This window comes from Prionailurus viverrinus, chromosome A3 (assembly GCF_022837055.1).
Source record: "Prionailurus viverrinus isolate Anna chromosome A3, UM_Priviv_1.0, whole genome shotgun sequence".
Classification (NCBI taxonomy): Eukaryota; Metazoa; Chordata; class Mammalia; order Carnivora; family Felidae; genus Prionailurus; species Prionailurus viverrinus.
The window spans coordinates 126,273,608-126,300,072 of record NC_062563.1 but is presented as its reverse complement, the minus strand read 5'-3'; the positions used below and the strand labels follow the sequence as shown (position 1 = coordinate 126,300,072).

Below are 26,465 nucleotides of genomic sequence, written 5' to 3'. Positions count from 1 at the left end.
CAGTCTCCAGTGCTGAGAGCTCAGAACCTGACACAGCGCTTGAACCCATGAACCTTGAGATCATAACCTGAGCTGAAGTCAGACACTTAACTGACTAAGCCACCCGGGTACCCCAAAATAAGTGCTTTTTCAAAGCCTGATGAAATAGGTATTTCCTCCCATTCTGTAGATGGATAAACTGAGGCTTAGTGAGATTAGGTAATTTGGTCAGGCTTATACAGCTCATAAATAATAGGACCAGCCCTCAAACTTATTTCTGAACGCCTCTAAAGCCCACATCTTTTCTCTGTGCCATGCTGCCTTCCTAACTTGTCACTTAGGTGATCTCACTGAATTCTCACATTGCTGTCTCAAGAAATAATTGTTGATTGATTGATGACATGTTCAGTAGCAATGTGGTCCGGTTCAAGGGTTTCCCACAGCTGAATCTGATGAAAAGCCCCTGCTGTGCTCAGAGAGATTTAACCTGCTTCAAACTCTGGCTCTCCCTCAATATCACCAGTCTCAATCTCAAGACCTGTGCAATACATAGCATGAAGTTTTATATACTCACAGTGCTAAAAACTAGTCTGAGATGACAGAGTTTAAACTCAAGGCCGGGTGTCTGGGTCACAGGTTCAATGCCAGGGAGTCTACCAACACTCCGCTTCCCAAGGTTGTCTCTGGTAGTCACTGGGCCATGTGTGGGTCAGGCTGTCTCAGACCAGCTGCTTTGACTTAACCTCCTGAGAAGTGGACTGTTGGCACATCAACGTAGAACACCGATCCCTGGAGATAGCATAAGGCAAGCACTGAATACTCCAGAGGCAACGAACCGGGTTCCAGGTGCAGTTCTCCATTAACTAGCAGTGTGCTTTCGGGAAAATTCGCAACATTTCTGAGCCTGTTCACTCAGATATACTATGGGAATAATAGCACTTCTCCTGCCTACCTTCAGGAGGTTAAGAGAATCAGAGAGATGCTATTTATGGAAAGACTGTATAACCACAAATCTCCATCTGTCTACTATATGGTAGAGTCACTGTCATTAGAGGAGGTGGCATGCAGCCACGGACAAAGCACTGGGAAAAAATCAGGAGACCTGGGATCCACTCCTGGCTGAGCTGCCAAATCTCTTCATGTCTTAACAGCCAAGATGCTCTGGACTCACAGATCCTGTGGGTCAGAAAGACAGATTTCCGAGAGGGTTTCATTCAGAAATAACATATTCTTACTGGCAGAATGCTCCAGAGGAGAAGCTTAAGAGGCTGGGATGTATGTGGAAAAGCCATGATTTCTCCAGCTAATTTCAGCTGCAGCATCCTGGAATTCTGGGACTCCAGACATAATACTGACTGACTCATTCAGTCTTGGTGTTTGAAGCATCTCTTTTGCATCGTGTTTTATTATTTTCAATTCTGTTGTTATTTTTAACCATCTTGACTTAAGTGCCTTTTAATCCTATAAGCCACCTCGAATCCTTTTTTGAACCATGTCATCTATAAAACACATCAATTAACATGCAACTTGCTTTGATCTTAGTAAGTCATAGAATTTCAGAGCTGGAAAAGAACTCAGAAATCAAATTCAGCCTCAAATGTTATAAATGGTAAGACAGAGACCCAGAGAGAGAGAGAAAGAGAGTGATTGAGAGAGGGAGGGAGAAGGCATGCCCAAAGTCACACATCTAGTTGGAGGAAGAGCCAGAAAATGACCTCAGGGTTCGCAGTCCACTGATGTCCATATCATTTTATAATATGGGCCTGAGTCTCAGTTTCTCCAGCAATAAAATGGAAATAATAATATTGTGGTCTTGCAACACTGTACAAGAAAAAACTTGTATAATTATTACACATATGGTTTTCAAAACTTTAATAATAACTAATGTTCTTCCTTGTATAAACATTGTGTAAGAAAAAACTTTCTATAATTATTACATACTGTTTTCAAAACTTTAATAACTAAATAATGTTCTTCCTATAAACTCATGGAAAGATTCTTGGAAACCTAAGAACACTGAGTAAGCTTCACTTGTGCCACTCACCAGAACACTTTGAACTGGGCTGTTCAGACACGCAATTTGTACACTGCATTAAGCTGGCCAGTTTAGGGGCCGGTGAAAGCCTGTATAGACCAGCTGCAGACTGGCTTTGAAGCTACACCCTTTTAGGTGCAGACTACTATGACACAGAGAATCTCGGCCACAGATAACTCAAACCCTCTCTCTGAGGGTTTCTGAAGTGGGCAGAAATATTGGCAGCCATGAATAGGAGGGTCCTCAGTAAACAAACTAGACCTCAGAGATGTAACAGTGGAAATACTACAAAAGAGAGGCACTGTGGCTCCCTGATCAAGAACTTGGGCAGAGCAGACAGAACACTGAGATGTGAACTCTAACATGGACACTTCCTAACTCTGTGATCATGACCTCATCTCTAAACTCAGAGAAAAAGTAGTATGTCCCTCATTGGATGTTCCCAAAAAGTAAATTAGTTAATAATGCAAATTGCTTAAAACAAGGACTAGTGCATGGTAAATACCCACTAATTATTAGCTCTTATTCTGTTACTGCAGGCAAAAAAAAAATGCTGGCATGGCAGCAGAGTTTATAAATCCTGCCCCAGCCTGACTCACTAGGCATGACTCTCGGGCTCTCCTGTCCCAACCTCTTCACACAGTTTCAGAACTTAAAAGTGGTCCATTTTCCAGCACCATTTCCTAAACTATAGGACAGACACTTTCTGTTCTTCTTGAGTATTCACAGAGCAGGGCACAGGCAGAGGAAAGCCTCAAAGCCTGTGAGGACAGCCCAGGTAACCATTCATGGTCCCTCATCTTGCCCCTCAGGACTCATGGCTTCCCACGGTTGCTGGCCACTGGGTGGCTGGTCCCTGTCCTTTTCCTTCACCTTGCCCCTGCTCTGAACATAAACTCTCTTTGTTAAACGCTCTACTGGGACTGATCCACAAGCCATCAGCTATTCGGTCAGGCTGAGGTAGAGTCAATACTAGGCTCTGCTAGCTGCCTTTAAGAGTCATTAGAGCCACAGAAAATGCTTCTCTAGCATTTGAGTAAAACTCAGTGGAAAAACTAAGATATGGTTGTTACAAAAGGCAGGTACAGTGTGATTCTGGTGCTCTCAACAAGAGGATGTGCAACCAACTCTAAGAGTTGTAAGGATGCCAAATGCTTCCTCTCATAACCTATTACAACTAGGCAATTTAGGAGGAGCCAGAGAACATAAATGAACTTGCACGTTCTTTAGTAAATCTCTTCTCAAAGGAAACATTTAGAGACAGTAGCAGCTACTGGGAATGATTGCAGAAATGTGATTGGGAAGCCAAATTAACTTGACACATCATGGCATTTTACAGTGTGGCAGAGTAACCAAATGGGGTGTCAAGCCTTGGAGTCTACAAGGGGCTCAAAGCAGACATCTCTCCTATCACCAAGATCACGAAGACTTCTGGGCCTGTGACAGGAACATGGAGCTGATGTATCCCTTCTTTTTAATCTTGAGGTTCTCTGAGTCGACCACTGTCTCTTTCTGCCTCCCTTCTTTGCAGAAACAAGAAGAGGCATAGAAATTCATTTCCTCATTCTCAGATGCATGGGAAGCATGTTCACTTTCCCAACCTGAGAAGACGTTACAGCAAAGAAGGTGAACTCTTCCTTTCTCATCCTCAGTAGACTCAGGGGTGTTGACCACATCTCTTAGGGCATCTCTTAGAGTCTGTGCTATAGGCTGTGAATAATTTGGTCTTCATACGAGTATAACCACTTGCTGTTCATTCATCCACTGAACAGATATTTATTGCTCCTACTTTACAGCAACTATATGCATAAGCCCTAAGGATACAGTCATTAAGAAGACATTCAATTTACACCAAAAGTTAAATTTTAAGGTACATAAATAATTTCAGCTGGTGAGAACTGCTCTGAAGAAAAGCAGGCAGAGGAATGGGCCTGGGGGTAAGAACAGCCCTACCTCAGAAAGCCAGTCATGAGAGATGCCACCGAGAAGAAACCTGTCACCTCCACAGTGTGGTGCCTCTGCCCTCAATGAGAATCTGGTCGCCACCCTGCCCTGTCACCCAGCCCCTGCCTCGGACACACCACACACAGGTCACACCCAGTCATGCAGCAGTATGAGCCCATGGGTTGCCTCCACACTTCTATACCTGTGTTCAGGGTCACCTCTCTAGACTTCCCTTCCCAAGCCCACCCACGACTCCCTGGCCTTCCATTCTCAGGTCAAACATCTCTTGGTTTAGGCTCCTCCTGGTCCATCTCCTCTGCCCTCCTCTCTGTCTTCACTGAACCCTGCCCACGTATACACTTGTGAAATCACTTCTGACACGTGATCGCATTTCTCACATTGTATTAGAATGATTGCTTTGGTCACCTGCCTTGTGATGAAGCTGCAAGCCCCACTTCCCGTACCCAGCGTCACTCACTGCGCTGCGCCCGAAACACCCTGCAACGAAACAGATGATCCTGCCCAAACCAGGTGAGTTTAGAATGGTATTTATCCTGATTTTACAAATGAGGAAACAAAGGCTCAGAGGGATGAACTCACTTACCTAAGGTCACACAGCTAGTAACTGGTTGAAGCTGGAATTTACAACTGGGTGTTCTGAAGCCAAATCCTACTAGCAGAGGATTAGCATCCAGTTAATTAGGGTAAAAGAGGGGAAGCTGGGCCTCAAATGCCAGAATTATTGGCAGCCCCCGCACAGGTGTCATTTTGAGCCTCCACAGATCTCTGCTTGAGCCCCCTTCGGTGCTAGCCAGAAACCGAAGCTTATCTGTGGTATTTAAAGGTCCAAGAAATTGGGCAAAGTCTCATGACGGGGATGGAAAATGTCGGCTTGTCAAATTTCAAAATCTTGCAGTAATTGTCTTATTTTTTTTTAATGTCCTTCATTCTAAAAATATTCTCCCCATGACCATCCCTGCAAAAATTCCCCTCTGTCATTTAAATGGTCAAAGAAAACCCTGAAGAGACCCGAAAGGGTGATGCAGGGAAAGCAGACCAGAGTGGCTTGCCTCAGGCATCCGAGATTCTGTAAGGACCTTTATTTTAAAAGCCATTCTTGGGGTGCCCGGGTGGCTCAGTGAGTTAAGCATCGGACTTTGGCTCAGGTCACGACCTCAGGGTTCCTGAGTTCAAGCCCCATGTGCTGACAGCTCAGAGCCTGGAGCCTGCTTCAGATTCTGTGTCTCCCTCTTTCTTTACCCCTCTCCTCCCCCTTAAATAAACATTACAACAAAAATTTTTTTAAAAAATCCATTCTTCTGCCACTGCAGGGAAGGCAGCCTTCAGGTGAACACACTCCCTGGAAAATCCAGGTGCCTGTGAGGATCTCAGGTGAGAATCCCAGCACCCCCATGTCCCATCACCACTTGTCCACATAGGAAGTCAGTACCCTCCTCTCTTATTCTGTAACTTTACCACCCCCAGCCTCAATTTTACCCTGAAATCCGTGGTCCCCATTGATCCATCCTGTCTTTTCCACGTGCGTTGTGGTTTCACTTGTCTCTCTTCCAGACTGATCCACTGGACTCCAGTCCACCTATGCACTTCCTGCAGTGTTTCACACACTGCTCTGTGCACAGGCAGGTGCTTAATAAGTGAGGTCAATGGATTGGTCCTCCACATCTACATACATGGAGCTATGAGTGGTCTCCACAGAACACAAGCAGCTCCAATCCTGAGATCAAATGTCCGATAGAAATCTCTCTGCTTCCTAATGTACTATTCTAAGGGGGCAGCACCTGGAAGTGGGGAAGCACTTTCCCAAAACTGCTGAGTCAAGAGTGAGGAAGGGTCCAGTTATTGGAACAGGAGTCCCCAAGTATCCGTGTGTGTGTGTGTGTGTGTGCACGCGTGTGTGTGTATGTGAGAGAGAGAGAGAGAGAAAGAGAGAGAGATAGCACTAACACAAGCCACAGCCTGCTCTCTTGACTACCCCTCCATCCAGGGTACACTATAAACTTAGCTTTGGGATGTGTAAGGCTGGGCTAGACCCCAAGAGAACTGGGTCCCCTTTCTCTCCCATAGCTGCCTGGGTAGAAGACAGGGAAGAATGGTACTTTTCCTCAGCACAACTTGGTTCAAAAAAGAAACTGTCCTATAATTTGGCAATCTCTTTCCTGAAGCTTGGCCTGTATTTCAGGTAGTGTCTGTTCAAAAAGTAAGGAACAATTGAACAATTAATGAGTCAACCACACTCTGAGAGCCATTCCCTGATATATGAATAAAGATTCTTTCCAAAAATGAAGTGTAAACTATACACTGGGCCTCTTGCAGTCTTCTGTGGGTCTTAATCATGCCAACAGTGATGGCAAAACCAGAATGAAGAGGTCCCTGGGCTGTAGTTGAACGGTAAGGCCAGACTTTCTACTTCACCTTCCCGAGTCTTCCCAAATAATGTGCCCAAGAAGATCACGGGCAGGTCAGGACAGAAGGGGGAAAAGAGTGGACTAGTATCCACTGGTCCCTTCTCATTCTCCCAGGTAGATTACAAAGTACCATGGACATAAAAGTCAAGAAACCCAGGCCTCCTGATAGTAAGATAACCGCACCCTTCCCATCATCCTTGGAGTATGTACTCAGAGCCATATCTCCTGGGCAAGGATGAATCACCCTGGTTCAGCTATGCTTTTTCAGAGATTTCCTGCCCACCTAGGACTGCCTTCTGAGTCTCACCTGAGGACCTAAGTGGCCCATTGGACCTCATGTGAACATAACAGTACTAGAGAGACAAATTCATGGGCACTTAGTGGTTCAAGACAAAATATGTCCTCAGGGTGACAAGACACTTTCAGAGTTTCTTGTTGGGGCACCTAGACATGGATGCCTCAAGAGTACAGACTGATGACATCATGCATAAGTATGTGCATAGATGCTTGGGAGACATATTGGGCTTGTCTGTGAGGCCACAACCCTCCATTCTGAAAGTTTGTGATTTATGGGTCTCTCAGTTAAGATAGATGGGGAAGAGAAGGCAGTGAATTCATAGCAGTGATACTATGAGGTCTGATCAGAAAGAATGGGCCCAAAGCCTCAGGGAACAAGGGAATTAATGCGTCACTGTGAGCTTTTGCTTCTTCTGAGAAACCCTACTCAAGAATCAGAGATACCACTTACAGTTCTTTTCTGCCTTCTGTGCAGAGATTCTAGGCAATGGGACCACCAATTAGTAAGGAGGTTTCCAGGTGGCAAATGGACTTCTTAGGTAATGTCACTACGGAGGTGGCCTATAGTCTTGGATTAAGCCCAGGATGGAGGATAGTAAAGGATACCCTTGGATGCAGCCTGGTCAGAGAAGGATGTGGGCATGATTGCTACTTTTTGGAAGATGATAAAAATTGATAGTCACAGAGGAACAACTGCAAAGTAATTCATAATAGAAAGGTCTGAGCTAGGGACCTTTACTCTGTCTTTAGTCCAAAGAATATGATTTAGTTTGGGAAAATGAGGAAAGTCATCAGTGAGGCATGGTTGAAAAGAGTCCATCATCTACTATAACCCTAGAAAACTTAGCCCACGCTAAGTCAATGTGTATTCCATTACCATGAGCCACTCTCCGGCCTTTTTCTCCAGGGCAGCCAGCCATGGACTGTAGAACTGCACTGACTGGAAATACATGCCACACCAACTTCTCATCTGTCTCCTATTCTTGCTTCCGGTGCCAACCACCTGCATCCTTTTGCAAATCTCTACTATATCTAGATCTGTTAGCTCTTTCTGCCTATTTCAATTCAGAGCAACCATTAGACCACCACCCTCTTGTCTCCTATCTTCCTGGAAAAATTGAAACTTCAGTGACTACTCCATCAACATGAGAGACCACATAAACATGTTTCATCTTTAAAATCCAGCTTTATTATGCATTTTATGGGAGATCCTGGCAAGAAACTGGTTGTGGCTGAGTAATGTCGTTTTCTTAACCCAAGACAACTGCAAAAGCTGTGAGGTCTTGAGAAGAATGATGCTTGAGGGCATGTCCACAACCCTGAGTAACATTTGGAAAAGCAGACGCTGGATGCCTGCTTCTTAGGCAGATCCCATTCTGTCCTCCGTATAAAGGGGTCTAATTCACACAGGATACCTAGGATGAGAGAATCAAGAACTAGCACCATATCCTACTGAAGAGTGAGCTAGCTCTGACAGTGTGAGACCTGGGGTTCCTTATCTCTGGAATAGTCAAGGCGGAGTTAGGCCCCGGGGCCAGATTTGCTCACCTTTGCCAATGGAAGTCGCCAGTGGACCTGGGCTTCATTTGGGTAGGTATTATTCTGCGATGCTTCCAAGGTTCACTTCACAAAAATGTTGGCAACTCGACTGATTAAGTCATCGTGTAAGTATGCTGAATATACCTTTGGGAGAGATGACTACAGCAACCAAGTCCTCACACCCTCTTTGTCCATGTCTTCTGATGACCGTATGATTTAGCTATGGCACCAGGCATTATGTGACAACCATAACCAAAGAAGAATCTCCTTTTCTTTTGTATGAAAGTGATTGATGTCAAATTGGGAATCAGAACTGCAACTAAGTCTCATTGGCCCTAGACACCCATGAGCGGAGTTAATCTACCCCAGATCCATAGACAACCCAACGCAGAATGAAGTAGAACCAGACTTAGTTTATCTTGCCAAAAGAATGGTATGATAAGTTCTGTTGCCAATGGCACAATCTGCAATATCATAGCAAAATAAAAATCAGTGCCTCTTGGTCCTAGACATAACCACAATACTTTTATAGATCCACACTCTGAAAACTATGATAGTGAATATCTTATTAGTGTTGATTTTGGCAACTTCCAAAGATGTGTATATCTTCCTGCCACCCTCTAAATCTCCCACCCTTGCCACTTCATCAGTGACTCCACATTTATAAAGAAAATCTGCATAAGAAAAATTCCCACTCCTCATAAAACTACGATCTCTACACACAGGAATGCTTTATGGAAAAAGCACTTTCAAATGAAAGTTCTCAAAAAAACTACTTAAGCAAGGATTGTCTCATTGTTTGGGTACCAAATAAGGAATAAATGTGTATCATAGTGAATAATTTTCAGGCCCTATGCTCCATTTCCAGCAGTGAAAGAGATCCAACTCCAATGTAAGCACCTTGAGGGACCAGGGTTTAATTAACTGTGTAGCCCCAGAAACGACCAAGGTTCCTGGAACATGGAAGACTATAAATATTTGTTGAAAGACTAAATGTCAGACTTAACCGTATTGGGGGACACATAATAAATCCTGTGTGCCAGCCTTTGAACATAACCCCCATGTCCCCCTACTCTCTCCTCCTCTCAATACATACACACATATACATATACTTACACACAAGACCAGCTAATTTGGGCTATTACATGCCAAGAAAACAAAATAAAAGATATGGCATTATATCTGGAAATTACAATTTTAAAAGGTCAGGAAAAACCATCATTCTCATTCTGGTAGGAACACATCCTAAGAGATTACACATCTGGGGAAGGTAAAAGCAAAAAGCACACAGTGCTACGAGGCATCCTTTGGTTACAAATTAAAACTTCTATAAACTTTAAAAATTCGGGGTTGGAAACATACACTAAATTTTCTGATTTTTCTCTACCTATTTTTGTTTATTTATTGTCGTTTAGCATATGAAAATATAAGACAAACCTGTTTAAACGCTCATGATTTTCCATACAGAATGTCAAGATGACTTCAGGAGAAATCCCACTCACCAACACACTACACACTCTCAAGTCCAAAGCCCTGGTTGCTCATATTTATTTCCCAAACTGATTAGCAAACACTGGCTTGTTGAAGACTAGACTCAGGGATCATTTTCATATACATGGCTCATTGGTTTTATTAGTTCTTAGTGACCATAAAGGTCTTGAATTCCTTTGCAAACAGCAAAAACAGATTGCCTCTTTGTAGGGTACCAATAGTTTACAGCAAAGACTTTGATGAGCTACTCTTAATCTGTTCCTATGGGTAACCAAAGACCACCATTCCATTGACATGAAGACAATCAGGCATTAATAAAAGTAGGAGAAAATTTTAAAGAGAAAGAAATGCGTGGTTTGAACCTAGTTAATCTTGGAAATGACTGTTTGCTAATGAATTGCCTCAATGGCCAAAAATGCCAGTCAGTATCCACTAAAGATTCAGAAAATTTATTCTAAAAGACAGAAATATGATTTATTTGTACATGCCTATTTTCTAATATTTACATTAAAAAGGATAATGTTAAGAATAATGCCCAAGCAATTCTATAGGATGTTAGAGTTTGCAAAGTCTCTTTCCTTCCATGACGCCTTTTAAAATCTACCTCTGTCCTGCAAGGCAGACAAGGCAGGTTCCAATGTGATTTGCCTGTACCTCAAATGGAAGGGTAACAGGAGTTAAAATGGGATTCTTCTGAAATAACACATTATAAAATGAGATGATAGCCCACCAATGCAGAATTTGCAAAGGAAATGTTTCAGAAACCATATGTATAATCCTTAGTCCAACATCCACTCTGGAAAACTCTGAGGTTGAAGAGACCTTGAAGAAAGGATGTTTTTGGCAAGAATACTAAGCATTACCACCACCCTCACACACACTCTGTGAGAGAAGGGAATGCATCCCTTTTACCTGTTGGGGGCCGGTGGTGGGGGGTGGGAGGGCTTTCGAATTATAGGTTGAAGAGTTTGATCTGGGGTCTAAAGACCAGAATCTGGTGTTGGTTCCAAACTTGGAGAAACCCACAAGAGAGAAGCAGTGAAGGGCCATCTGCCCTGAATGTAGAAGGAGGAAAGATGGTTCTGTGGGAAATGCCTGGGTTTCAGGTTTCCCTTGGGTTCCATATGGACCTTGTAGAAAGATAACCAGAATATACCATGTTGTGAAAAGTTCTGCCCAGGAAATCCTCATGGGAACTGGGTAGCAAGATAATCCCCCAAAAAAGGCTGGATATTGGTATCTGGAGTAGCAAGTGGCCAATTTGAAGGGGCAGCAACTGTGTTAAGGGAACAATAGTTGATACTCAATGTGAGTAACAAGCTTCCACCAAACCCAGAGGGCAACACTACTGGATCATGACAGTGCCGATCAAGCAGTACCTTTCTCACTCCCTAACTCACCCCCACAAACCCCTAGATGATCCCAGCAGACTAGGGCAGGTATTGGGGAAGGAAGAATAGCACAGATGGAAAACAGAGAAGATTGCCATAGCCTCCCACTTCCTAAGCAGACTTCCCTGCCTGAGGTACTACTGACTTGGGACAGGGGAGAAGTTTCAATATAAAATAAAATTCAAAGAATCAAAAATCCAAAATATCTAGTAGCTCCCCCATAAAGCTCAAATGCCCAACAACTGGTGATTACATTTCATGGCGTAGCCTCTGTGATACCTGAATCTGGGACTCTTGGGCTGGGACTGGGCTACCCCACAAGTCCATTATGGAGAGTTAAATCTGGGATGAAAGGGAGAGCAGTCAAGAGCCCCACCCCAACTATGAAAAAAAACATACCAAGTACTTGGAATACTCCTGAGCTAGCACCCTTGCCTAAAAGCTGGTCCTTCCTCAAAGGCTGGCCAGCTCTTGGTCACACTCCCTTCTCCCCATTGGGGAGGCAAGGCATGGATCTGCCTGAGGTGACCAGGTGAGCAGCTACTCACTCAAAGCCCTATGTGCTGACAGCTCCCAAACCTCACAGTCATGTGTGAGTTGAGAAGATAGACACAGGAAACTGGAAGAGTGTGCTCCCTTTGTGGGATCAAACTGATAAGGACCTGGAAAGTCAGTAGATTTCAAACCAAGTCAAGAAAGTCACGATAGCCCACAATTGCCTTAATTTGACACCTTTACCTGATTCCCCTTGGATTTCATTGTTTCATAACATCTGAAGCTGTTTCATTTGAACTCAACCATCACTGACTATGAGCCTTCTCTATAACAGACACTGTTTAAAACAGACAAAAAAGCCTCCAAAGGGAGTCTGATCTCCTAGCTCCAGCTTCAGCCCTGGCACTACCATGCCACATCACTTTGTGGGCAAATCCCTCTCTCCCTGCCTCTCTCCTTAAGTTTCCTATATGTAAAATCAGAGCACTGAATGAGATGACCTCTAAGACTATTATTGTTGCTTTAAGGCATTGTAGCATGAATGGAGTCTGAAAGGACTTAAATGTTACTAAAATATGTAGAATTAAGTAGCCCTTGAATTTGCATAGCATTTGGTCATCTTTGTAAAATTCGCTCACACCCATTACCTCATTGGTTTGTATCTCCAGTTTTGATGATAAGGCATTGGTATTATTAGCTTATTAAATAAATAAAGAACCAGACTCAGAAAACGTAAATAAATTATCCAGGGTCACACAAATAGCAAGAGAGCTTGGACCGAGAGCTAGGCATCTTGATTCCCAGCCTGGTCCCCTTTCCTTGCTCCACAAATTCTGGTATTTGCAGCTAATGACAACACAGGAAGCTTCTGGGAACCAGTCAGAACCCCTTCTCACTAATGTCAGGTAACAACACTACACTGGTCTTTCTCAAAGTCCCAGTGGCTAGTCTGACTAAGTGGGCTCTTCCCAGAGGGTCTTATGAACCTCAAATAACCTTTCTAAGTTTCTTTCAGTAACTCTGACCATTTGGAGACAAAACAAATCCATACACAGAGGAATTTGAGGTGTTATTTTAACTTTGTATATCACACATAAAAAGTTACCCTTTAACTTGAATTTTTGAATGTAAGCTGGGAAAAAGAAAAGTTTTTGGCACATGTTCTCCAGGTGAATGCCCCAGAGCCTGAGGTTTAACTCCAGGACCCCCAACCCAACTTTAGAGTTATCCCTATTCAATCCCCTCCCTCTGTCCACACACCCCAGGCCCCTCCCCTTCACCGTATCTCACCAGCCACCTGGTTCCAGACCTTCCAGGCAGGTATGAACTTAAAGGAAGGACTTTGCCCCAAACACTCAGAATTTCCTCCCGACGTATTCCTTATCTTATTCACTAAAAGAAGAGAATTATTATGCATTGTTAAAGGGAAATAAAAATCAAAAATATACTGTCATTATAAGAGCATAGAATATCCTCATGACCCAAAGTACACACACACACACACACACACACACACACACACACAGAGCAATAAACATAAATTACTCAATGGTTATTTGGAATATAAGAATGTTAATTTGTATTCAATATCTGCTGATGAATAAGTTTTAAAGATTTTCCTTAAAAATGACTAAAATATAAAAACTTTTGGTTCTTTGAGAAGTCATCACCAATTTATGGGGGAAAGTTACTCATGGGAAAAAGTTTACTCCTTGACAATGTGTATGTCCTTATATTTCTTTCCTTACATACACAGATTCAACTCTGATTTCTGTTCATTAAACTTTTACATGGATGATTCTACCTATTCCATCACACATAAAATAACTGGCTATAACCACACAAAAAGAGGAGAATTATACAGAAGCATTAATAAGATCATATTTCCTAAACTATTATCAAGAAAAACTCATTTGAGAATTCCAAAACATGCTGTCACAACGAGATCCACGGGTTCCCTACTCAGAATTCATATCTACTTTGCCTAATCCCAGAACCTGGACTTCTGGGGGAAAAAAGAAAAGTCAGCCAGCTACCTAGAAACAAATGCAGGTCTTCCAGGAGTTTTGACCACCTCCCTAAGTAACCCTTGGATGGTCTGAAAATGCACTGCTAACATCAGATAGTTCTGGCACTACTCAGTTCCCAAAATTTGCCACTGCAACAAGAGGGTGTGTTACTGGCAAGTGAGTAGTATCCTGTGGGGCTGAGGGTGTACCCTGCTCAGTGTCAGACTTTTCAGCTGAGTGGACAATCTAGTTTAACAGTGGGATGCTGGGAGCAGGCACACTAGACGCCAAAGCTCTCCTGGTCCTGTTGGTAACTTCATTTCCCAAACGTTCATAATTAAACAGCTTTTATTGAAGTAATCAGCATGAGCTCCTTAGCTTTGTTTTTGCAACCAGTATCGTGTTTATGGAGCCAAATATTGGAGACTTTGATACTGAATACCTCCTCGGATGTGTTAACGTTGGCAGGGTCTCTAGATTCTGAAGATGCCGGGCTGCCTCAGCACAGCCTCCCCTCCACCCTCCAGCTCATCAGCCCCCCTCCCAAACCACAGAGCTGCAGCTCCCCTGTAAGACTCCCTTTCAATATTTCTCCTGAAAGTCCCAGGGAATGGTTTGCAATTGAAACAGGGTGAAACATGATCTCAAAGTGTCTGTCGGACCAGAAGTTTTCAAAGAAAACATTTCTTAAATCTTGTGCTCACTGCTGTTTCAGCAGACCAATTAGATTGGATGGGACTTGGGGGGGAGCTGTCGCCAGTCACTGCAGCAGGAATAGCAAACAAGACTTAAAGCAAATAAACGAACCCAAAACTGGCATCCCAGGGGCCCCTGGCCAATGACCTCCTTCATTCCCCAGTTGGATGGCCAGCCCACCCTCTGGGACCAAGAGCCAAACTACAGGTTAATCAGATGAGACATTAGTTAGCAGCCTCAATTACTAGAAAGTAATTAATCAGGGAAAGTCTCCAAACAGGAGAACAAATAAACAGGCAGGCACATGCGGTCCCATTTTGGCTCTAGATAAGGCTGCCATCCAGGTGTCCTGCTGGGGTAGAGCCCATCTGTCTTGTTCAGTTCCTCTTTGGAAATGTGGTGACATTTCTCACATCTGCCTAGAAAATGCAAAGCCAAGAGGGCTCTGAATGGGAAGAAGATGAAGGACTTTGGAAAAACTTTTTGAGGAAAGTTTCCAAAGGGGGTTTTATGGTGAGCCCTGCCCTACCCTGAGCATCTTTTTGTATTGTATGTAAACTGCCTCATTTCAAAATTTCAAAAAGAAAGCTCTACATGGGTCTCCAAACTCCTCTCCATTTGGTGACAACCAAGAGCTCAGCTGGTATTTTGGAGTCTGTGCCTAAGGAGCCCATTGATTTATTAGTCCCTCAAGATCTATCCAACCTCAGAGACTCTCGGGATAAACTACAAAGTATTTAGACGACCTAAAATTACTAGTTTCTTCTTCAACCTGATTTGGGTGAGGAAGACTGGAAAGATGGGAAGAAAATGTAGTTAATGCAAGTAGAAAATATCACCCATTGGTCCAGCTTGACCTGATATATCACATCAAATAGGGTCATTAGTCTGTGCTGTGTCTTTTTTCTTTCTGGAGGAACAAAAAAAATGTCAGCAACTAGAGAATGTGCATAATGTAAACACGGCTGTGTTAGCTCAGCGTCAGAGAAAACACACCCAAACGTAAGTCAGCACAAGACATCCTCTGCTCAGAGGACAAGCGCAATGATTTTAACCTAATGACCCCCTCTTAAACAGCTCTACAGCAAATCACAATTAAATAAATACCACTTAATAGCAGAGATTTGTTTTACGGCCAGATTATTTGTGGGGAGAGAAAGAGAAGGTTGAATGAGTCACTTCATTTTTAATTATGAAATTAAGGTAGCTTCCAAATATTATTATGAATTCGACCCTAAGCTAAATTTACAAAATACCACAAAGATGAGTTATAGACATTCTGGAACAAAACAGAGACACAGGAGGTGAGAGGTGTGGAGGGATACCAAAAACTGAGGTAGCTTCATCTTGTTGTCTTAATCTAAAGTGGGGCGGAGTCAGGAGCCTTCCTTCAGCCTAATGATTAGGAATATTTGACCAGAGCTGGATAAAATCACGATGTAAGCACCAGAGAGTGAATGAAAAATGCAGCCATGTGTGTTGCCATGGAAAACTATAGGACGAGGGGTCAGGAGTGCCAAATTCAAGGCCTAAATTTGCCACTGTCTGGGGCACTGGAAAGGAATTAGCTGGAGTGAAGGAGGGAGAGCTATCACAGCTTATGGCTGACACTGAGAGATCACGAAGGAACTTGTGAACCCAGTGACCTGGTCAGCCTTCCCTAAAGGGGGTGTACAGGCAGAACCGACACCTGCCTTCCCTCAAGAGCTTATCTCCCTCCCTCCTTCCTCCCTTCCCTGGAGAGTCTCCCCCTCCTTGTTCTTTTCTATCTGGTTATTGAACTCTGGTGTTTTGAATGTGTTTGATTTTTTTAAATAGGTGCCAACACCTATCTTTGAACGTATCTTTGAGCAGGTGACCTGCTGAAGGCTTTGTGACCTCCAAGAGAGTCCAGTGACACTTTTATCTTGCCCCATAGACCTTTACAGAATCAAAAACTTGATGATCGTGTCCCTGGTAATACTGGGGCTCAACCGAAAGCCAAGCCCCACAAAACTTCTTCCTCTTAGTGCTTCCAATGATCCCTAAAAATTGAGAGTTTCCAGAAATGGCTGCAGGTTCATCTTCCCTGGTTGTGTGCCATTATTGAGATCAAAAAAGGTCCTCGTGCTGCTGGTAAAGCCACAGCCTTTCACTGGGGTACAGCAAAGTCCACGGGATGGTGAGCACCACTCAGAAGCACTGCCTCCCCCAAAATCAACCTCTCAAAATCTGCCAGTCACTCACTGATTATATCATAAGAAACCCTGTCAAAGTCCTTGTAAGAGTAAGTGCCATGTGTTCTTCATTACAATACCTAGGTGAGACATGAACATAGCAGATGTCATTTATTTCACATTTACCAAGTAACCGCCAGGGCCCGACACTCTGCTGTTTCAGAAGATGCACAAAAATAAAACTCAGCTCCTCCTATAAAGAAGCTAATACAGGAGACAAATATAAAAGTGAATAATTATAATCCCAAATAGCACGTTAGGCTAGATGCAGAGAAACCCACTTCACATGTAGCCAAAGGGTGTGTATCTCTTTCCCTTAATCTGAGTCAAATAATCTCCAAGTCTTGTTGGTCTCTAGAAAATAACTCACTAACGCAAAATCTTAGCAAATGGCTCTTCCTGGCGGCTGCATTAACAGAAGTTTGAGGTCCAGATTGAGGATGATAGGCCCTAAATCACTCTAAAGGATCACACTTGCAGAGGGACCCTGACAGATAAGCACACATTCAGGGGAGGAAGAACAGAATGGTGAGCAACCTCAGGGCCATCACTAAGAGGACATTGTTCGAAGAGAGCCCAGGAGGTTCAGCTAGGCTAAGAAGACTCAGAAGCCCCCCGAGCAATCTGGGAGGGCCTCAAGATCCAGAATATGCCTGCACAGGCTGTCATCTATGGGAGTGGACCCCCCTGGAGTTGTACGGAACACAACTGTGAAATCACACCTGTTGCCTTGCACTCATCTCTCCATCTACTGTGCCCAGAAGAGCAGCCTCTTGATAAATGTTTGGTGAATAAGACACAGTGCTATCTACAAATAGGTGAGAACCCACTGTGCAAAAGATGGAGCTGATTTGTATTCTTTTAGTTGCTGCCTAAGATGGCAGAACAAGGCTAGGGGGTGCAAAAGCAAGAGGAAGGCACAACGTTTTTCAAACTTTGAATAATTTTATATGAAGCAGAGTAGTCTAACCATGAAAATGACTGGGGGCAGCTCTGAGCTCCCTCTCATGGACACTTAACAAATAGAGAGGAGATGAGTGGCCTTCAGGATTTGGGGTGAATATTCCATTCTTAGAGGAGGAAGTGGAAGTTGGGCTAAAGCCCGAGGCTGCCTTTGGGTCCTGACAAAGAGCAAACCATTGTGAGCAGACCACTGGAAACTCCCAAAGCTGGGCAGGAGGTAGCACAAACAGACCTGGGAGAGTTAAATTTCTATTTGGCTCCAGAACATTTTAAAAACTATTTCTTGTCAAATCAAAACATTTCCAAACAACTCAGGTCAGATAATGCCAAGCTTACCACGTGGGTTTGCTCAGCAAGCAGAAGGGCCTGCAATGCCGTCCGACTGCATTCTGCACATAGGGGAAGAACTTCCCTGTCCGTGCCTCCTAATCTGATGAATCCTTGTCATAAATTCTGCCCAGGCAGTCGGCTGGGAGGCTGCTGGCACTGGGCTAAGGGGAGGGGCTGCTTTACGAGGGCCAGAGGAGACAGCAGGCCGCCAAGCCCTCTGTGAGAAGCTAGTAAATCAGCAGTCAGTAGAAGTTCTGTGAAGAAGAGGCAGCCCCACCTCGGAGTGCCAGGGGCCCAGGGCACAGGTGACATGGGCAGGAGCAGGGAGAGTGCTCTGGTCAGCTTATAGCGGTGGTGAGGGCACCCTGAAGCATGATTCCACAACCCCTGAGCCTCTCACATGCCCTGCTTCCAGGCATTAAGCTCCAAGTTGGAGGTTGGGAATTCAGGGCCAGTGACAGAAAGGATCTCCACCAATCAGTAGCTCACATTCCAGATGGGAGAACCAGTTGGAAGAAAAGAGCTTCCATTTGTCTGCTTGAGCTGCCCTAACAAAATACCATAGACTGGGTGGCTTGAACAACAGAAATGCATTTTCTCACAAGTTTGAAGGCAGGAAGTCTCAGATCAAGATCCCACAGGACCAGTTTCTGATAAGGCTCTTGTCGAGAAATGAACTAAGCCACTCCATGGAGTTACTGCCTCAGCATCCATCTTGTGTGGCCAAGTGGCCTGCGGGGACCTTACACTGACACTAGCCCCTCACGTCCTAGGCTGCAGCAGCAGAGTCATGAGCAAACGTGAGTTCCTGATTGGACTTCCTAACAGCCTTGTGAGCAACAGTCCCCCTGCCTCCCAGCGTCTATTTGCCTCGTGTGCCCCTTAACTAGGAATCCCGTGGGGCTTACCAATACCCTGTTCTTCTGGCTTGAATTGACGAATCCAGCCCTAGCCTGGAAAACAGTGTGCTCCACTCACAGACCCTAATAAAGATAGGAGCCCCAGGCCCCCCATCTCTGCACTCTGCCTTGACATCCCCATGTGACCCCTCAAGGCATGCCAGTTTCTTCCTTTAGGACCTGAGAGTAATAAAATCCTCTTTTTCAATTTCTCCTGTGGTCTGTTGTTGAACTGAGGGCCACTATTTAGCACCCTGTGCTCCACTCGACAAATGTTAATTTAACCCAGTCATAACAGCTCACGCCCTGTCTTGTAGATGCCTGCCTACTTACCGTGCCCTCACGTGGCAGCGAGAAAGGGAGTGACTTCTCTGGTCTTTTCTGATAAGGACACTACTCCTACTGGATCAGGGCCCCAACTTTAAGATCTCATTTAACTTTTTTTCCATAAAAGCCCTATCCCCAAATATAGTCATGTTGAGGGTTGGGGCTTCAACATATGAATTTGGGAGGGACACAAACATTCAGCACAAAACAGAGCTCTAGAAAACAAAGCCTGATAGAAGAGGTGAGACATGCTGTTAGAGAATTGAGCAGAATCCTGTGGAGTGACTCCTCTGACAGAGGGACTTGGGGCTGAGAGAGAAATCAAGGAAAGTACCATAGAAGAGACATCTGATCGGGGCCATGTAGAATAAGAAAGAGCCCATCCCTTGAAAAAATAAAGCAGGGAGATCACACAGGATCACCATCCTATGTGTAAGGAGTACAAGCCTTGGGATCAAGCTGTCTGGGCTGTAATCCTGCCTCTAATCCTACTAGTTTCTGTGACCCTGGACAAGAATTTTAATCTCTCTGAACCTCAGTTTACTCATTTGTAAATGTAAATTAGAGAGTCTGACAGGTTGTTGTGGAGGCTAACAAATTAATTCCCATAAAGGGACTGAGCCAACAACACTAGTGAATAAAACATGGCATTCTAGGCAGAACATGGGGGAGAGCCTGTCAATCACATGGAGTCTTGAAAACAGATATCCTGTTGAAGGAAGGGTACGCAGTTCAATGTGGCAGCTTCAGGGACACCAACAAAGGAACGAGGATGTGGGATCAGTACAGACTGGAAAGTTATTTAATGAGGCACGAAGAGTTTGAACTTTCTTTGAGAGTTCTAGGCAGCCATTGGGAGACTTGAAGCAAAGAGTGACATGAAGAGGACTAGAGTTTAGGAAGACCACTCAGATGTCCATGTGAAGCAGGGGCTGAGGAGGAGGGAGTGCAAAACTAAGGAACAAGGCCAGGGTGCCCAAGGTGGCAGCCAAGAAAATGTCCTGGCAGTTAATTCCCCATCCCTTCAAAAGGTGTCTGCTGAACTTCCACAACATGCAAGGCCCACTGCCAAGGGCTGGCACTGAGACTCTGGTCCCAACCCCAATCTACTCGGTATTCAGGACCCTCCACAATCTTTTCCAACTCACCTTTCCAGTCTCTTCCCAAGCATTCCTCAGCAGTCTCCAGAAAAATGGACTGAAGGGCCTTTCCTAGTGGAATGAGCTTAAACTGTGCCTTCCCTTCGTGCCCTTTTTGTGGGAACCTTCACACCCTTGTTGTGGAAACCTTCATGCCTGGGTTTGAAACACTCCTTTGCCACTTACTAGCACTGTGTGGCCTAAGGCAGATCACTTAACTTTTCTGAGCATCCATTCTTTCATAGGTGTAATTTAGACAGCGAGAGTACTTACCTCAATTGCATATTGTAAAAAATAATGAGTCCATTTAGCACAAAATCTGGCAGAGTTGCTGCTACTTGCCTGCAAGACTCCCAAAGCCCTTGCCCAGAATCTCTTTTTCCAGGAGCCAGTTCCTGATCCACGAGTCTTCAGGCCCCGCCACTGACCTCTATTAGTCTGTCCCCTTGCTCTGCTCTCAGAAGCTAACGCACGTTACAGCTTCTGGGCACTTTGTTTTCTCCACTCCCAAACACTCACTGATGAAGAGGTCTCACAAGGACCACGTATTTCTCATCTATGTGTCCTCTCAACACTAAGTGTAAGAGATAGTGCACATATCTGAACTGGGCAGATATCTATATGTTAGGCTATGAAGGATTAACAGCACAACACCAAGAATCCACCCCCACCCCACCCAACATGCCATGTCCACACTCCCTTGTATGTATGGTTTTTTTTCCTGCCAACAGTCTCTGATAATGTACCAGAAGAGGGCACAGACTCAACGGAAGCCTGCTAACAAAATGCCAATCACTGTGACATGACCCAACCAAAACTGTGAGCTGAGACAACCAGAGTCTCTGTTAAGAACAATGTTGGAAATGAGAAGATATTCAGGCATGGACAAGAACGTGTAAAATTGAAAGGAGTTTGAAAGTCCTGATGTCAAGACAGAGTCATTGAGGGGAGTTCAGAGTTGGAACCACAGGAGCCAACAGCAAGTAAAAATTACAAGAAACCAGAAATTATCAATAATAATAGAAATTACATGTATTGAAGATCTTCTGTGTGCCACCCACTAAGCTAGGTAATTCATGGATTCTCTTCATGGATTATCTTATTTATTCCTTTTACAAAAAAAAAAACCCCAATGCGTGGGCATTAATATTAGTCCCATAAGAAGAAGAAATCGAGTCACAGAATGGATATCCATTACCTTTATGGTCCCTCAATTCCTTACAATAAACCCTCATGCTATCCCCCATGCCCAATGCCCATTACTTAAAGTAACCTGAGTAAATCTCTTCTCCTTGTAAGTAACAGGAACAGAAAGTTCTATGGAAAGAAGGTCTATACACAAGACATGAAAAATGTGCAAAAAGCAGAGGAAACAAAGAAGTACCCCAACAAACTCAGCCCAGACCAGCCGCACTATCCAGAGTGACTTCCCAGCCCCCAGCTTGCAGGAACCATTCATTCTCCTGGGCCTCAATGGTCTGTGCCAGGCATGACTATATGCTATCTAGTACTATTGTGCCTTTTCTTCCAAGCGAGCTGGTGAGCTCCTTGGAAAACAGAGATCATGCCTTCTCATGTTGTTTGTTCTTTGGCAAATGACGGTGCCCTGAACACTTTCAGAAATCATCCCCCTGGCTCTGTTCAAAGTGCCAATGATTCCACCCATGTACACAGAATCCTTCGGGGCTCTCCAAAGGCATCAGAGCCCTTAGGTGTAATCTGAGAATCACTAGCAGAATAAATAAATCCCTGCCCTGGTGGCAAATACTTCCCTTTACTTCTTCCCTTATAAAAGCAAACTTCTCCAACCCAATCTCACAAGTGCTCGCTAATGGGTTCTTTGTTTTGTTTATGCCACTTAGTTCAAGCCAGAAGCAAACAAGAGAAAATGCACAAGGAACCACCTAGCACAGTGCATGGCATAGAGTCAGGAACTCCGTGTTTCCTCCAATACTGCCTTATTTGAAGAGTGCAAACTTTCGTGTTTTAAATGGACCAAAAAATGGTTAGGCAATAAGTGGTAGGTACCATTGCCAGGAAGCCTGCTTCTCAGCACTTGTGCAGACTTGCTACGTGTGAACAGGAACAATATAAACTTCAGGCACCCATCTTTGAGGCTTCCAGTTGGCCCTCTCAGCAATCAACAGAGTTACACTAGTCCATACCTCTCAAGAGGGGATCCAGCTCAGGATCATTTGCAGGATCAGCGTCAGAAGAAGCTGCTTCTGCAGGGCTAGGCTGGAAAATTAAGTCCTGTCCCCAGAAAATGGCAGATGCTTGGACCTACAAAGCTGAAAACCTCATGCAAGGTTCAAAATAGCATGAAGGGAATTAAGAGATCCCCACTTGCTGGGGTCAAGAACTAGCGATGAAGATTGGAGTGCAAGCAAGAAGGCAGAGGGTCTACAAGGGCAGGGACAGTGGAAGCGAGGCAGAAGTGAAGGCTTTCAGAGGAATGGACAATGCAGTGTTTTGCAAACATTTTGAGTAGGTGATCTCTTTAAATATATGCAATCCTAACACACAGATGTTTTAATCAGTAATTAGGAAATTAGTACATTTACTAATTACAAAGACAACTGATAAGAACAGGAAATTCATTTTATTAAGATAAAAATCTAAAGTAGAGGATGACAGCTGCAATTTTCTATCATCCTCTCCCTCCAATTTATTTCAGTATTTTGTCCTGGTTCTATAATTTCAAAAGAAAAAAGAAATTCTGGTCACAGCAACAAATTGTTGCAAGTGACAATAGAAATCTTTAACCAATTGTTTTATAATGAAGATAATCTTCAGTTAGCCAGCAATGGTAAGAAAAGCTTTATTCTGAAATCTGAAAAAAAAAACAAAAAGAAAGAGTAAATGTGTTGAATAACAATTGCATAATCACTAAAAGAATGAATCCTTTAGTTTAAAAATCCCCAGCCAAGAACATCTACTAACATTTGCCACTTGATTTCACAGATTGGCATGGGCTGGAAGCATGGGCCAGTTGGCCTGTCTTAAAATTTTCTTTCTGTGTGGAGTGGACATAAGAGCCAAAGAGGCCTCTGGTGGGGAATTGATGAACAACCCCAGAATTCAAGTTACAAAGAAAGAAACTACCTAAATCCATACCACCAAATAGCTTAAAAGGGAAGTAGAGAGAAGCAAAAAAAAAAAAAAAAAAAAAAAAAAAAAAAAAAAAAAAAAAAGTAGAATCTGACAGGTTCAAGACTTAACCCCAGATATGTTATTTATTTGACCTTGGGCAAATTATTTACAACTTCTGAGCCTGAGTATTCTTATCCATAAAACTGGGATATTAATGTTCTTTAACTGAATTGTTATAAATATCAAATGAGATGCAATAGGTACATGTACGGGCCTGGCCAGTTAGCCCAATAACTAGGAACAAGGATGGAGTAACCCTGATCTGAGCAAGGGGACACAGAGGCCCAGTGGTTAGCTCTGGAGAACCTGATCCAGATGTGGAAGGGTCTCAAGAGAAGATCCTCATCAGGTGGAGAGGAGAGGGAGGAGATGGTGGAACTCACTTGGTTCCGCCTGCCACCATGGGGATTGATACAGGGGACAGAATCCACTCCAAATGAAGACTGGAGGATGTAGAGGCTGAGGGCCACAAAGACGATGTTAGCAATAAACACAGGCAAGTCCAAGGGAGGATACTTTTGTCCCAGCGATCACTTGTCTGTGATTTCCTGTGAATGCAGATTTTTGCAGATAGATACACCCTATTTACCCTCCACCCAAAGTCTGCAGAGAAGGAGAAATTTCGGCACCCATGCCAGACTCTACAGCAGACCAGACAGAAAGGGGCCATGTGAGGGCAATGCTACTTGGAGGTGTCAACCCTAACCCTGCTCCCTGAACTTACACACTTCATCAGTTAAAGTTCTGGGTACCTCTCCCTTTTCAAAATCAAAGTTCTATATTCTCCTCTGTCTTCCCAAATTGAAGTAGCTGCTTGTCCCCATCCACATATATGAATCCCAGAGAAATTCCTCCTGTGTTCAACTCCATTGGGATTTCTTCTTTAAATGGGATCCTCATTTTTCTTTTGCCCTATGATATTTACCACCACAACAGCCAGCTGACTCACTTAGTCTATCTCCACCTGGGCCAGGTCTGTCCAATCCCTGACTAGAGATGGACCAAGATGAGATGAAAGGTAGATTCTTCAAGGAGAGGAAGAAAGCAAAGCCCCAAACACTGTAGTCTTCCCCACAATGTGCCAGAAGGAAGCACCCTTCAACTCAGGCAGGATTTGTTGAATCCATCTTTACTCCCATACTGCCAATCTGCGACTCAAAGCTTCAAGTCCTGTGAGTGAAGGCCTCGTAGACATGTGGCTTCTTGTTGGAACAATATACTGAAGGAGAGAGTCCATTTTCCCTCCTAATGGATCTCTTAACAAGCTTATGTAAAGATCTCAGAGATCATTGTTCTAGTGACACAGAGGTATAATTGATTATTGTGAGTTGGATGCCTACAGAGTGATTCATTAGGGCCCCATCATCTCTGTCATTTTTAATGGGAAGGGTTGGGTGGTATGTAAACATGGTTATGACAAGCAAGGAAGAATAAACAGACCAGAAAGAAAGAGAACCACAGAGGTCCCTGTAAGGTGAAGCCTTTCTTTCCCAGAAGTTTAAGATAATTCTGTCAGAGATGCTCTTCCAACAGGTGCCTTGGCCCAGTGCTACACCAACACCTAAACGATGCAAGCCCACACCTCCTTCCCAGACGTCTCTGAACACCAAGCACAGAGCTCCACAACAGATACAATTAAATGACTGACTGTGGTATTACGGTTGCACTCTATCTGAAGTGTACTTGATTTGCCTAGAGGATATCTTACAGAGGACTTCAAGGTCATGCTAACCTTTATAGAGGGTGCACTCCAGGTCAACAACTGATGCACTCCATTCTTTATCCTCACTTTATAAATAAGATCAGAATGAACCTCCAAGGAGTTCATTATTATAAGGTTAGCTTTAGGGGTTAGGAGATCAATGAGTCAGAAATGGGCATCAGGGGGGGAAATAATTAAAGGAGAATGTGTATACACTGACAAAGATAATCTGCTCTAAACTGTGGAAGCATGGTTAATTTAAAACTTTAGATATTAAAAAATGAAGAAGGAAAAAGCAAAGAAGTCTCCATTGATTATATGAAATCATTTCGCTGTGATTTCTAGAAGTTATGTCTTAGTCATCTTGAATCCATCCCATTTTCTAGCATTATGCCTAGTATATAATGGATACCAGAATTTTCTTGTGCAACTGGTATTATTACCAATTTCACTAAGACACTGTCATTTTTCTTCTTAACATTCAAATTGACCATTTGAGTCTCTATCCCATCCAAACTATCAGCATATCCAGTTTCTTTTACTTTGGATTTCCTTTGCCTAGAATTGTCGATGAGTCCAATGTTTATTCAGACCAAAGGGGCTACTTCAACTTTCAAACTAAATGGAGAACCAGAGAATCAGACTTGTCCACAACTAAAAGCCCAGACTTTGACTGCCATGGCTTTTGTCTTTGCCACACTGATTTCTTTCAAAAATAGATACATCCTGCTGCACAGCAGTGATAACACCCTGTCTGGTCTCTATGCAAACAATAGTTTCTTCAAAAGGCACCATTCCACCTACTCCAGAGTTGGGCTTGGCCAAAGATGTCCCGAGCTTGGCTTCCCAAGGTCTTTGCTTGACCCTCACATGCTCAACTATTGTTCCCTGTGACAGAAGGGGCTAGATAAAGGGAGGAGCTCCTAGCCTTAGCCTAGCTCTATGCCAGATCCAGCCCTGCCCCTCTCCTCCCTGTAGCACCTGGCAGTCTCCTCGCCCTGGCATTGAGCCTGGGTCAACAGATCAGACTCTACTGAGTTCTCCCTGGGAACACATGGTTTTGAGGAAACTTAGTCAAAACACCCTCAATCCAATCTTGTCCCCAAAAAGAAAACTTAAGAGTTTCAATCCTTTCCTCCCGAAGGAGGATTTTTGCCCTTATACAAATTACCCCACAGCAACCCTATCTACCGATGCTAGGAGGGGCTGACTTGGTGAAGCCACAAGAGTTGACCTTACATTTATATGTAAGAGTTGTTAGATGTTAGAGTTGTCACTCAAGTGACAAGGAATATGTATTTCCTATTTCTGAAAGGAATACGATTTGCTCCAAAATGTTTTCCTGATTCCACTTAGAAAGAAAAGCAGAGGACTTGGTGACTTTTCAATGGAGACTCCTTTACTTTTTCCTTCATTTTTTAAGATCTGAAGTTT

At 43.7% G+C, this 26,465-nt stretch overlaps 1 long non-coding RNA gene across 2 annotated transcripts in view; it reads right to left on the bottom strand.

Moving 5' to 3' along the window:
* Window positions 1–26,465, bottom strand: part of LOC125162340 (uncharacterized) — a 68,083-nt gene that overhangs the window by 1,550 nt on the left and 40,068 nt on the right. For both annotated transcript variants that reach the window (XR_007150997.1, XR_007150998.1), the window contains exon 3: window positions 554–768. This is a non-coding gene — a long non-coding RNA (uncharacterized LOC125162340). The remainder of the gene's footprint in view (window positions 1–553; window positions 769–26,465) is intronic.